Here is a 13769-nt window from a genome sequence, read left to right on the forward strand (position 1 = left end):
AAAGTAAATTGAAAGCAAGGCCAGTCTTGCCGAAAATTTGATTTTAAGAGGGAGTAAAAAAAAAAAATGCTAAAAATTATATTTGTACGAACAATATAAAATTACATTTGTGTGAAATTTTATTTTATCCAAATTGTGCATCTCCCCACCTTTATTTAGAGGTCGGACTAACACAATGTTTTATACCAAAATAAAATTCATAAATTTGTGGTCTTATGAGGAGCGTATTCAATTCAGCACTGCATTTACCTCTTATATGATATTTGGTATAGTCATGAAACACATACACTACACTACAATATTTACTATTTTTCTGACTACTCGGTTAATAATAATAGCATCGCAGTGGCTGGCAGTGGTCGTTGGGGTTACACAGAGGCTGGTTTGAATTTCAGCTCTGCCATTTACTAGGAAGCTGCTACAAGTTCTGACCCCTTAGTTTTCTTACCTGTAAAATGGGAGAAGATAAGATCTGTAAAGGTAATTAGCATCTTCCCATTGATATTTCTGACTTAAGTATATATTAACTGATGTCCTCTACAGGCCGGGATGTGCTTTAGACCATGCCCCAAATCCTCTTTGCACCAAATCCACCACCAGAACCCCTTCCACTTCAGGAAGCAGAGAAGGGAACCTGGTGACTGGCAAATCTAAATCAATCTGCAGGAAAGATCGAGACCCAGTGAGTGGCGAGAGCGGCAATGAGTGCCTGTATCGGTTTAAATTTACAACCTCACTTTTTCCATTGCCGGCTCATAGTTGTGGGTAATGCCCCACTGATGAAAAAATAAGCTGTAACTACAAGAATTCGATATGGGTTTTTGCTTTTGAACCTGACGGTCTTGCTGTCAGTTGCATGAGACCAAGCGGAAACAAAGGGAAAATCTTGTTCCGAACTTTTCGCAGAAAATAATTCAGTTGAGAAAACATTAAAACGCATTAAATTTTCTTTGAATAGGGGTAAATTCTACTAGTGACCTCGTAATCTCTCCCACCACATCTAAGGCAATGCGGGGAACTGCTTGTCTAATCATTCGCTTTCTGATTAGAGTCCACTGGGCTGTCTTTGGGAAAGTTACTTAGGTTTCTTTGGGCCTCGGTTTCCTTATCTCTTAGTGGGGCTTAAATAACCACCATGGAATAACGGCCTTAGAACTGTGAAAATTAAATGAACTTACCTACCTACCAGAAGGGACCAGTATAGTCACTGACAGTAAATTCTCAATAAATGAAAATACTTATAATGATGTGACAATTAAGGAAGATGCTCCTAAAATAGACGGTAGGCGTCGGGGAGAGGTGATTAAATGGATGCAAAATTTATGTGTTGTTTATTGTCTACTTTGCCGAGGCCTCTGGTTATGATATACACATACCTTCCCATAGAATATTAAATCCTATGTGGGTGCATAATGCATGCGCAGAAGGATTAGGCATGAAATGTCACTTCAGCAATGTGCCTGGGGAAGCTCTGACGCTGTCTGACCTTTGGGCGTCTGGGAGGGATGCCTATACCTGTGCCCAGCGCTGGAAGGGGCCCAGGCCCTGCCCAGCAAAGCCTACCCCCCAGACTGCTTACTCCTTCCTAGCATACATGTTCGCCGAAAAGGGTATTTTCTCCCTTCCGATTGGCGTAGGTCGGTTTTTCTTTTACGTGGTTGCAAGTAGAAGTCCCTTCAGTCTTCTCCCTTGGGGTAAGTGGAAAGGAATCCGGCCGGGGGCCCGAAGTGGCCTACACCCGGGGACTGGGTAGCTGCGGAGTAGGAGGCAACTCGTGGGCTGCCCCGCAGAAGCAGGTGGGGGCAGACAGCGGTTCGGTTCCCTCGTCCGGGGAGGGGAGTGCGGCCGCGGGTCCCTCCCCTCAGTCGCGGGTGGCAGCGGCCGACGCCAAGCCGGTGGGGGCGGGGTGGGGGCGGCGCGGAGGGCGCGGAGATTACTGCGGCGCCGCCGGGGACGCCAAGGGTCCCGAGCGGTCCCCACGCGGGACCGCGAACGATGACAAAAGACAGTCACCGAGATCGAATAAAAAGAAGTTGGTCCCCGCGCGCCGCCGGTCCCGGGGCCCCCGGCGGCCTCCAGTGGCCGCGGGCGCCGGCGGCGGCGGCGTCCCCCGCCCCCAACCCCGCGCGCAAGTGCAAGGCTGCCCGCCGCGCGGCGCACGCTCCGCGGCTCCCGGCTTCCGCGCAAAACTTCGAGCCTGTCCACGTGAAGTTGTCGCTCCCGTTCAGAGGGGCAAAGAGCTTTGGGAAAAGCTGGGCAGTGGCGACGGCGGTGGCTGTGCGCGCGCTCTCTTTTTCTTTTCTTCCACTTTTCCCCTCCCCTGCCTCAGTCCAGAGTTTTGGCTCCTCTCCTTTCCTCCTCCCCCTCGGAGCCGGCTTCTCCCCCCGCCCCGTTTCTCCCCCACTAGTGTACGCTATTTGTTGGCGGGGGTGGGGGGGGGTGGGGGTGGGTGGCCGAAGGGGATGTCCTGTTTTCACCAGAGGCACAGCGCGAAGGGGAAACTCCGACACTGGAAAGAACGAGAGTAAATACCTAAATACAGACGCACGGATCCGCGGCTGGGACAGACACTTGAACTTCGGATCCCGAGGCGGTCCGGGCTGCGGGAGGTGAGTGTCCCTTCTCCCCGTCCCCTCCCGCGGGTCCCGGTTTGCGGGAGCCTGCGGACTCTCCCCGGCGAAGTGCGCGCGGCTCCGCCGGGGACGCCCAGCGCCGGGGACGGAGGACGCGCGGCGCGTGGGCGCCGATTCCCGCGGGCGTCCGGAGGCGGAGTGCAGCACGCCCGAGGCCCAGGCCGCCGGGGCTGCAGTGGTGCCTTCCGCCCGGGAGGACGCCCCTTGCCCCGAGGGTCTTCTCCGAGCCTGCGGGGCCGCTGCGGGGCGGTGGCGGGACGGGGTGCGCCGCGCCCTACCTGTACCCGCCCCCGGCTCGCCGAGGCGCGCGCCACGGGGTCTCCCCTACATCCTTCCTGTGCCATTTATTCCTGGGATGATCCCCCTAGATAAGCCTGACGCAAGGATGCTGACCCGGTCCGGTGGAGGGCCCGGGCTCCTGGCATTGTCACGATTCGGGATGCGTGTGTACGTTCACGGCTTGTGCTCCGATCTCGAGGCACGAACGGGCCTTTTAAACCGCGGCCATCCCACTTTAATAGTTTTTATGCGGCGTGGACCCAATGTCTCCTGAAGCTTGCCAGGGTCCGTGAAATTAGAGGCGCCTTGTCAGAGGAGTCGCGTTCATTGGCTCGGGACGCGGATGCCATGGAGGGATTATAACTTCTCCAAACGAAGGGACCTGGCTGCGGAGAGCAGGTTTTCTCTCGTTTCAGAGCTTGCTGGGGTCCCGGGTGGTTGTGGCCCTGGAAACGGCTCTCTGTTTTAGCGTGTGGTTCAGCGGGATTCGGAAGTAGACCGCGTGTGTGCTGGTGTTATTTTGCGCCACCCAGCAGCCAGAACTTTCGTTTAGTAGCACTTTAAAGATGTTTCTCTCTTTGTAAGCTAGCATTATTGGGAACAATTTGGAGCTGTAAGGAAGTTTGCGGACCGAGTGCCACGGCAGAGCTGTGGCGAAGCCGGAGAGCAGTCCCCGGTTGGGGTGGCAGTGTCTCTCCTCCCCATCACCCCTCTCGCCCCTTCTCTTGAAGGCTCGCGGGGTTCGTCCTTGGGGTGAGTGTGTGTGTGGGGGGGGTAGTGTTTGGAGACAGTCCCCTGCCCCCTCGCTTCCCGTGCCTCTCTCCCCTGCACTGCAGAGCAGGCAGTCATTCATGAATCCCTAACCTGAGACCGGAGGAGGAAGGCGCAGGTCCCTGGGCCCTTCCTGCCAGGGGTGCAGAACAGCGACGGGGCGTGTGTTTTGGTTTCAGAGCAGTTCCACGTGGAGCATCTCCGTGTGCGTGTCTGTGTGTTGTGTACTTGATCTGTGAGGAGGTAACAGGAGTCTCGTGTTCAAACCCAGTGGGCCGTTGGCCATTAATTTGCTTTCCTGGCTGTCATTACAGACACTTCCAAAATCTGATACCTCAGAGAACCAACAGGTTAGGTTTCACATTAAGAGCTCATACTTAACAGTTTTCTTTCTCCCTTACCCCTTTTGGCTTGGCACCCTGGGATCAACGTAATTGATGTCGCGAAACATATCTTCTCGAATATGGCATTTTGTTCCTCTTCTCAGCGGCCACTTTTTGCACCCTCCTGCATTTGTCAGTTTCTGTGCGGGCTCCTTCGGGACTTAGGTGGGAGTCTTAGGAGCTTTTAACAACCGCGGGCTCACCTTTAGCAGCTTCTGGAGTTTCATTTACACTTAGGTGACTGGCAGGATTGAGAGTTGAGGATGGTTTTTGTTTGTTTGTTGGGTTGTTTTTGTTTTCATTTTTAATCCCCCCCCAGGACACCCCCAGGACAGGGATTGCACTTGATAACGTTTCCAGAACTTTGGTTTTAAACAGAAACCTTGCCTTTTTTTTTTCTTTTTTCTGTTATAATGTTTGTGGCCAGCTTGTAGATGAAGAACCAAAAACCAGGAAAGGGGGCGGGGAAAGAATCCTAAAACAAAATACTTGATACGTGGTATGGTGGGTGCGTTTTGGGGGACTGCGCTCAAAAGGCAATTGTGTGTGTGTGTTTTAAAATAACATTATCCCAAGAAATAAGTAGCAGTAGTAACAAGAGACAAACTGCTTTGTGTGGAGCTCGACTGCCAGAATCTGACTTTTATGGCAACAATACCAAAGGCAGATATAACCGCATCCATTTTTATTGTCGTTATAAACCATAAAAATAGTTTGTTCCACCCGATTAAAAGTTGTAAGCCATTCGGAGCTAAACCAATTTTTAGAAATGACTGTTCAAGAAAGGAAGTTAAAACTTTTGACAGTTACAGCTTTGAAAGTAACATAATTAGATTATTTGGAAACTCCTTTTTTTTTTTTTTTCTGATTGGTAGGGACATAACCTTGTCTTTCAGAACAAGTGAAGGTCTAAAATCAGTGTAGTTTTGAAAAGCCTGTTTTTCTTGTCAGTTACCTGAAAATAGTATTTTAATGTATTTATACATTTTAATGTATTTATAATTAGAGGTTGTTTCACAATTATAACAAGTAAGAAGACTGACTTGATTATGTTTTTTATTAGGAATTATTTCAGTGGCTATTAGATACTTAATTTCTCTTACAAAATGGAAAGCTTTAAGTAACTGTTTATAGCTAATATTTAAATACTGTGTTCAAATTTTTAAAAATTAAAGAAATAAAACATAAGATTTGTACAAGAAGAAATTGGTTCAGGAGCAATCGTTATTCTTATTAGAAAATATAGATGCTGCATTCTAGAGGATTTGTAGAAGCTCGTGGAAAAACTTGTCTTTGCATAAAAGTTTCTTTCTTGAAGGGAGTTTGGCAGATGAGTAGTTTGTCATTTTTTCTTTTAAGAAACCTCTTTGAATTAAAAAAAAAAAGAAATCAAGTTATCCATTTCTAAGAGTTTCCTTTTTATTTATGTTGTGATTTGGGGTGTAAATAAATTTTACATACCCACGGGAAATAGAGTGTCCAGTTTCATGTTTTCAATCTCTGTTGCAAGTTCTAAATGACTGATGCCATGTCTAAAAATATATTTATGTGGCTTGGTATTTCATTTAAAAAAATGTATGCACCGAAATGAAATTATCCAGAATCTTTAGAAAAGCAGAACAGTAGAAGATCCATAGCGATTGTTATGAAGAGTTAGGATGTCGGAAAGTTCCAATTCTAACTTTCAAATAATGAGGTTAACTTATTTCACCCGGTGAAACCTTCCATTTTAATAGAGAATTCAAGAAGAGGGGAGATAATCCTTTTCAAGACTTAGTGAAATGTTAAGTAATAAGAGTGCAGGTATTTATTATGTTTTTTCATTATCTTTTTTTCCCCCTATTAGGTAAATGCAGGAACACTGAACATTCAGTAGAAACAGGCCCCCTTTATAAGGAGTTTATTCACCATAGTTCTGTATTGCAGCTGCTGATCATATTTCATGGAGCTGTTAAAGCACTTAAAACCTAAAATTAGGTACTGTCTGGTTGTAAATATTTCAGATCCCTCATTTAAGAAACAAACAGAAAAGCGTGGTATCAAAAGTAGAAGATGTTTTGAATCTTCTCATTGAAAAACTGAACAAACCTTTATCAAAGACCTTCTTTTTCCGGTGAGAATGTAACCATGACAGTTGTTTTTAAATGGGTATTATTTTTACATAGTCTAAACTCTTATAATGTGTCTTCCTATAAAGTGCCTTAAACTAATTGTATTCAGAAATACAGTTGGGGGATTTTATTACAATGGTTACTAGGTGAATGAAATCAACACGGGAAGGAATGGACGAGACAGTTGCAATGTACCTGCTTCTCTCATGAATGTTTCCTGGTGAACTAAGAAATGACATGATCTTTTAGGCATTTGTTCTAGAAATGGATGAGATGCAGTGGTGTATTTAATTGCAGTGTGTGTAATATTGCATTCAGTTAGATGTGTTTTAACACGGGGAGCCCTGAATATTCATTGAATTGTACGTGGAGCAAAACTTGGCATCATTTATTTTGAACTTGAGTGGAAGAAAATAAACAAGAAACACATATTCAAAAGCAGTGCAAGCAATTTTGATTGCTTTTAAGAGGTTTGAAGACTTTGTAAACATTACTGTCACCTAATATTACTCCTGGCACTGCACGTTAGTATATGCCTTGGTGATACGCCATTTTACTCTTGAAGTTTGTGATTCTTACCATGTATCCAGCTATGTTTCTGCTAGTAGAGAGGACTGAAAGTGAATACCACTACCCTTACTGCCCTAACTCCTTTTCTGTCTTCCAGAAAAAGAGATGAAATGCATTAATTTAAAAATAGAAACCATTTTGAGTTATCAAAACCACATTTTTATGGTAGTTTAAAATAGTTTCAGAGAGTGCACCTCTGGATCTCACTGTAACCTTTTCTGTCATTGAGAGGTGCTAATTGATCTTAGGTCACTGACATAATAGTATAGTTTGATATTTGAAACCGTTCAACATTGGCCTGGCCCTTTTCTCACCCTGAGATTTCAGTCCATGGCTGATGAATAACACCATATTAAAACGTCAGGAATTCTAATTTTTTTTCTCTCTATGAAACATTTTAATACAACATACTCATTTTTGAAGCTTTTATTTATGGACAATAAGTACATTTATTTTAATGCACCTTTAGGCTATGGGAGAAAGACTGATATTATCGTGTTAGGATTTTTTAAATATTTTTTTTCCACGGGTAGATATTTTTAGAGTGAAAATTTGAGGCAGAGTTTGATTGCTGTGATCACATTGGAATACTTTCAACGCAAAGTTGCATTAAACTAGTATTGAATAGCCATCTCGAGATTTCACACCTACAGTATATTTTCTTAGGCATGTTCATATCTTAAAATACATCTGAAAATAGAAATTGTCAGATTCGTTTTTGTAAAGTTGTCATTTTCCTTTCCCTGTAAATCATTCCCATTGTCAATGTCTGTCGTTATTCTCATCACAGCATCATAGCTGACATTTACTGAGGCTTTAAAGTGTGGAATAACCAATTTTATCTTTTCAACTCTACCATAAATTAGGTACTTTTATTATTCCCATTTGACAGGTGAGGAAACTAAGACCCAGTCATGCAATGGAGTGGAGCCAGGGTCCCAACTCTGCAGTCGGACCTCAGAGGTCTGATTCTCAAGGGCTGCATCAGGCAGTCGCTCCCAACAGTCATATATGAGTTCATTTTTGGTGCTTTCCGAACAGACATTTTATTTTTTGTATTATTAATTATGTATTTATTTAAGGGTATTAGAAAAATATGTAAAGTGACATATTGAACCTATAATTTAACAGATCATATTGTTGAAGAAAAAGACAGAAAAAGTATTGATGTAAAACAAGTTAAATTTTAGAAAGCGCCTATTTAAAGAAACGGATGAAGTAACAGTGAGTGAGCGCTCGGCTAAAATAGCCCAAATCATGGAGGTTGGTGGCAAATGACTGAATTTGGAGAAACTATTACCCTACAATGCTTCCCAAATGTCAGGAACTTATGAGCAGGTCTTTTTAATATTTAACTTACGTACCAACTTTTCCTTTGCTTTTCAAGCCTTATCCATTGGTTAGATGTTATTGGTTTTGTTAGATGTTATTGGTTTTGTTGTTGTTGTTATGATGTTGCTGTTGTTTTAAGTCTGAATGCTGGTTGTGAATCTCAAATCTACACATTTATCTTCAACCAACTAATAAAGTCTGCTTGATGAATTTCTAGAGGCAAGTTTAAATTGTAATGAGTCACTCATATTTTGGAAACACTTTCAGTTTGCATGGATATCATATCAGACTATATTTTTAAGGTTTTCTCTAGGTGAACACTTGCTTTGCTGTTGATAATCTGTTTTATAACTTTATTGTTTCACTGACACAGTGGTTTTCATTTATTTATTTATGTATGTATTTAGCCACAGACCCTTTTATTAAAGTGAAAACTGACACTCTGCCCACAGGAGGAATATTCACTGCCCTGAATGAAACAGAACATGGGTGGCCTGTGAATCACTCACCAACACTGCCCTGCAACCATTGCCTGCTCCCAGTTTCTCTGAGGGTCTTTGAGTGTGTGAAAATCTCTGGAAAAAGGTCTTCTGAGAAAGGGGCCCATTCAGAGTACCTGCTGCATAACATGTTGAAATGTCATCCACTAAAAAACAAAAAAAAACAACTCTCAAATACCACAAAGTATCTCCAGTGTAATATGTGGGCAAAGGCATGCCTGCCCATCCTAGCATTACTTGGAATGTTCTTCTTAACCAATCTGCCACTTTATTTCAGTTTAGCACTTGGAAAATAAAAGTAGCGGGTATATTTCCCACACGGAGGTCCAGGTCTGAATGAGGCACACTGAATTTTTACATGCAAATGTTTGCTATATTAGAGTATCTTTTTTCCTTTAATGACTTTCTGAAGAAACATCAGCAGTGGCAGAAATTGACATGCCCTTAGATTTTCACGTAAATTATTGCTGCCGTTTCTGTGATTCTTTCCTCTTTTCTTCCTAAAATGAAAGGGACATTTTGTAGTGAAGGCTACAATTAAATCATAAAAGTTTACATTCATATGCCATTAAGTTTAATTCTACTCACAAAAGCAATAGCATTCGATTAGAAATTCTATACTTAATCAGGTGGGTGTACCACATACTGGGAGAGCTTATTCTCTGAAAGGTCACATACACAATTCACAGACCTCTGCGTGTACCCTACAGAGTGATCTATTCGTTACAGTTCACCTCTGACTCTGAACTCCCCCATGTTAAAGGATTTGAAAAGAACTAAATGTTCTCACTAAGAGATTGAATACTTCTAACCTGATGTGCCTAGTGTGTTGAAAGTGATGATAACTTGGGGAAGTCAGCAGGTCTCTGAATTAGGTAATGCTTTTCACTTAAAAGTTTATATTTTAATGCAAATGTATATTCATGTATGAGTATGACTCAAGTAATTCTAGCCAGATTTAATCACAAGTGGGTGAGTCATGTTCAGATTCCCTTTTGCAGATTTTCTGTAATCTCAAACTTTGCTTCTAGTAGGTATCTTAGGAATGCAAACCTCAAAAATTCTGTCGAGAACAGCAATACTACTAAATTTGTTTACATGAATCTTTAGGTGTTCAGATGATGTTGCTGCTTTGTTTTTCTTAGTTGACCCAAGAAGAATTGTAATTTAGGTCTGTTTTCTCTCCTTAATTATTGACTTTGGATTTTAAAGTCTTCATTGGTGAAGGTACCTAACAAAATTATGAGTATCCATACATGATTTTTAAGCACTTTTTCATTTTCAGTGTTGCTCAAGACATGTAAAAATTAGAGTGAAATGAATAGGTTTTTCCCTACCGTGTATTAATTTCGGAGACGTTGGGGCTTTTAGTCTCTTTTAGTACGTTCTACTTTTTCTTGGCATATACCATTCATAAGGAATGGTTAACGGTAATAAGTGAGTTAACCGTGATAACCGAGATCACGGGTTTAATTCTCAGATGATCATATTAGCTTTTTGGGTGGACACATGTCCTGTATACACTTAGTCATATTGTCTTTAGTTTGGTCCTGGGGGACCATCGTGGATGATGCTGGACCTGTCTCCAAGACTCTCCTCCCTATCTGTAAGATGTTCAATCACATTTGTTGACAATTTTTAGCAGGTACCTCTTGCACTTCAACATGCTTCAGAAAAATTCTCTGTTGCCTCTAGGACAATTGCAAAATTCTTAGCAGGGAGTACAAGGCCTTTTGTGCCGAGAACCTTATTGCTCAGGTTGCCTTTCTCCTCCATCACCAGCTGGTCACAGGAATCTCTAGCAGTAGAGAGAACTGCAGTTCTCAAAGAAATACCCCGCGTCATTGCCACTTCATTGCTTTGTGCATGTGATTCTTTCTACCCGGAAGACAGCTCTTCTGCCCCTGAAACTTGCTTTTTTTACTTCTTTTCCAAGCCTGCAGACATCAAATGTTACCTCTTCTGGTAAGTTCATCTGTCCTCCAGAGGCTGAGTTGGATGTTTCTTTCCTTTTTGCTGCCAAAGCACCCAGCTTCTACCTTCAACCCAGCACCTGCCACATTGACATGTAATAGAGTTCATGAATTCAGATCCTGCTCTAGACCTGTGTGTTTACTGATGCACTTACTGGCATTTTTCATCTCCGTATTTCCAGTGAGCAGGGGTCACTGTGGAGTGAATTTCTGTGGAGTGAAATGCGTAAGGAAAATGGGGATGAGAGCAGTGATGGTGAGACCGGACATCCTCTGTCATGAGATTGGGGGGCCCCATGAGCGGGGTAGCTGTGACCATGAGATGCAGGACAGCCTTAAGAACAACCTGAGGGATTTTTTGTATTAGCCCAGTAGAATTACGACTCTGAATCTAGGCCCAGCTTATAGGTATGTGTGTATGAGTGTAGAAATGTATTTATTTCCCTCATGACTCTTGAGAAGTCAGTGGTCCAGTGGGTCAGCCAAGGATCCTAAAGGTCTTTGAAGATACGAGTATTTCATTGCACTTGAAATCCGAGGGAGCTGATTCTTCTTATAGCATAATGATTACGTACAAAGAATATGGAGGCAGGCTGCTTGGGTTCAAACCCCAGCTTTGACACTAAAGACTCTGGAATGATAAGCATGTGACTTAAACTGGTTTTGCTTCAGTTTTCTCCTGTGGAATAGAACATACTCTGTGACAGGGTTCTGATGACAATTCAGTGAGTAAGTGTATGTGAAGTATTTAGAATGGTGTCTGATAAGAGTATTAGCTGCTATGATTATGATTGTTACTCTTCATCAGGTCACCCAAAATGTTCACAGAGTTTTAGAGCTGGAAGTCATTTTGGGGGTCATAGACTGGGGACTATAATTTGAGTCTCCAGTGGTCCAAATGCTAATTTGGCATTCTTGGGTGATCTTGGCAAAGCTGAGGCTGTATTTGGAGCCCTGAGAGAAGACATTAGAGGGACCCTAAACTGGGCTTTGGCCATTTATGTTGCCCAGAATTTCTTTTCACCAGTGCTTCCACATGCAGTATTCTAGATTTTTTTTAAGGCTTTGATTTATGGGGCTCTCCAACTTCCCTAAACAATTAATCTTTTTTAATGTTTGCTTGTTTATTTATTTACTTTTGAGTGGGGGAGCAGAAAGAGAGAGAGGGAGAGGCAGAATCCCAAGCAGGCTCTGCACTGTCAGTGTGGGGCTTGAACCCACAAAACGTGAGATCATGAATGACCTGAGCCGAAATCAAGAGTCAGATGCTTAACCGACTGAGCCACCCAGGCGCCCCCAGTACTGCTGTGACTCTTATCTCTGCAGAGACAATAGGGGGTTATAAACACTCTGTTTCAGAATTTGTCACTCAGTCCTTAGATTCAGATGTAATGAGCGTATAGCTGAGTGGCGCTGAGGGAGGAAGGGAAGTTAAAATAATTGTTAGTTGAGGTTCTGTTTTTATTGCTTACCTGGAACTTCCAGATGCATCTGTCATAAGAAAAATGTACTCCTATGGATGTTGCACTTGAATCCCTTAGCATATGCAGCCCAGTGTTTCTCAGCAGTTGACACATAGTGTGACATTAGTCTCAGGTGTTCTCAAGCTCTTATTGGCATTTGGGGTTGATGATTGTTGGCGTGTGTATATGGCTGGCTGATGCATTATAGGGCGTGGAGTAGCATTCCTAGTCTCTACCCACTAGATGCCAGCAGCACCTTCCCTGGAGTAATGGCAGCATCTCCCCAGACATTGCCAGGCATCCTCCGGAAGCCGATTGTCCCCATTTGAGAACCCATGACCAAAGTAGATCTTAAGATCACTTGATTTGGTCAAGAGACTCCCAGGCACCTGCGTGAGCGGATCGTTCTATTTTCGGTCAAGTGTCAAGACTCTTCGTACCTTCCGCCTAACTTTAAATACAAAATCAAACAACTCTTATTGGTTGTGTTGATGGATAAGCTGTACGCAGATGGGATTTACAGATAGGCTTTACACAGACTTTTAAAAATATTTATCTATTGAGGCGCCTGAGTCGCTCAATAGGTTAAGCGTCCGACTTCGGCTCAGTTCATGATCTCACGGTCCGTGGGTTCGAGCCCCACGTCGGGCTCTGCGCTGACAGCTCTGTGCTGACACAGGGCTCGATCCCACGACCTTGAGGTCACGACCTGAGCCAAAATCAAAAGTCGGATGCTCAACCAGCTAAGCCAGCAGGTGCCTCAGGCTTTATACGGATTGACTACTTTTAGCATATTTTTTTTTTCTGGGAATAATATATGAGTAGGGAGAGCAGAATACCCAGGGAAGTATATAGGAAGTAGATATTTCTCTGACTCACCTTTACATCTATTTTTTTTACTGTTGCTTATTAGTAGATACTGTTGATTCACTTTTAATAATGACAATTACCTATGTTTTTCCCACAGATGAATAACTCAGTCACAAGAAACTTGTATTTACTGTAGTGCCAGAAAAAATAAAGTTTCCTATAATCAAAACTGCCTAAGATTAAAATACTTAATACAATTATTTGTTCATTTCCGATGAGAAATTTTCAAATGAAATATGTCTTAGCTTTCAGTTTGTACCACAATTTCAGGATCTTGAATTCAATAACATTAGTCCAGTCCGAAGAAAGTGAAAATGAAAATATTGCATTAAGCACTCCTGTGATGAATCACCAAATCCAAACTTAGTTCTAATTCTATAGGTTTAATTTTGACAAACATTTTATCTGTGACCTCCTGTGTAGTTGAATGTAAGTAAATGTGACTGTGGTCTGAGTACCACCTCTGTCCTCTGCCTAGTTTAGCCTATATGAAAGATGTTTGAAGATCACTTAAACGAACAAAAAGGAACATAATGCTAATGTAAAGTGAGAGAGGAAAACGACCTACATGAGTTTTGGATTGAATGTGAAACGTATTTTGAAGTATGAAATAGTTATAGAAATATAATTCGACTCATACTCCTATGAGGTCTAAACAGTAGATAATTCTTCTGATCTCATTAGTAATTGCAAAGATACTTGAAATTCTACACATATGTATTATCTAATTTAGTGGTTTTACTTTAATTATATTAGGCAGGTGATCATGTTACCTGAAAGCAGTCAAACTGACCTAGGGATTTCACGTCATTTACTAATTGAGGCTCAAGCAGGCAGGGCGGAAGAACCTGAAAACGTACTCTGTCTGTCTGTCTCATACCTCT

At 42.7% G+C, this 13769-nt stretch overlaps 1 protein-coding gene across 10 annotated transcripts in view; it reads left to right on the top strand.

Moving 5' to 3' along the window:
* The first annotated feature begins 2000 nt into the window (after window positions 1-2000).
* EYA4 (EYA transcriptional coactivator and phosphatase 4) overlaps window positions 2001-13769 on the top strand; it is a 279767-nt gene continuing 267998 nt past the window's right edge. For 2 of the 10 annotated variants that reach the window (XM_047859475.1, XM_047859476.1), the window contains exons 1-2: window positions 2001-2277; window positions 2481-2609. The gene's annotated coding sequence lies outside the window, so the exon portion shown is untranslated. The remainder of the gene's footprint in view (window positions 2278-2480; window positions 2610-13769) is intronic. The other 8 variants (XM_047859474.1, XM_047859481.1, XM_047859485.1 and 5 more) reach the window with 8 other exon arrangements.

The sequence above is a fragment of the Prionailurus viverrinus genome, chromosome B2 (assembly GCF_022837055.1).
Source record: "Prionailurus viverrinus isolate Anna chromosome B2, UM_Priviv_1.0, whole genome shotgun sequence".
Taxonomy (NCBI): domain Eukaryota; kingdom Metazoa; phylum Chordata; class Mammalia; order Carnivora; family Felidae; genus Prionailurus; species Prionailurus viverrinus.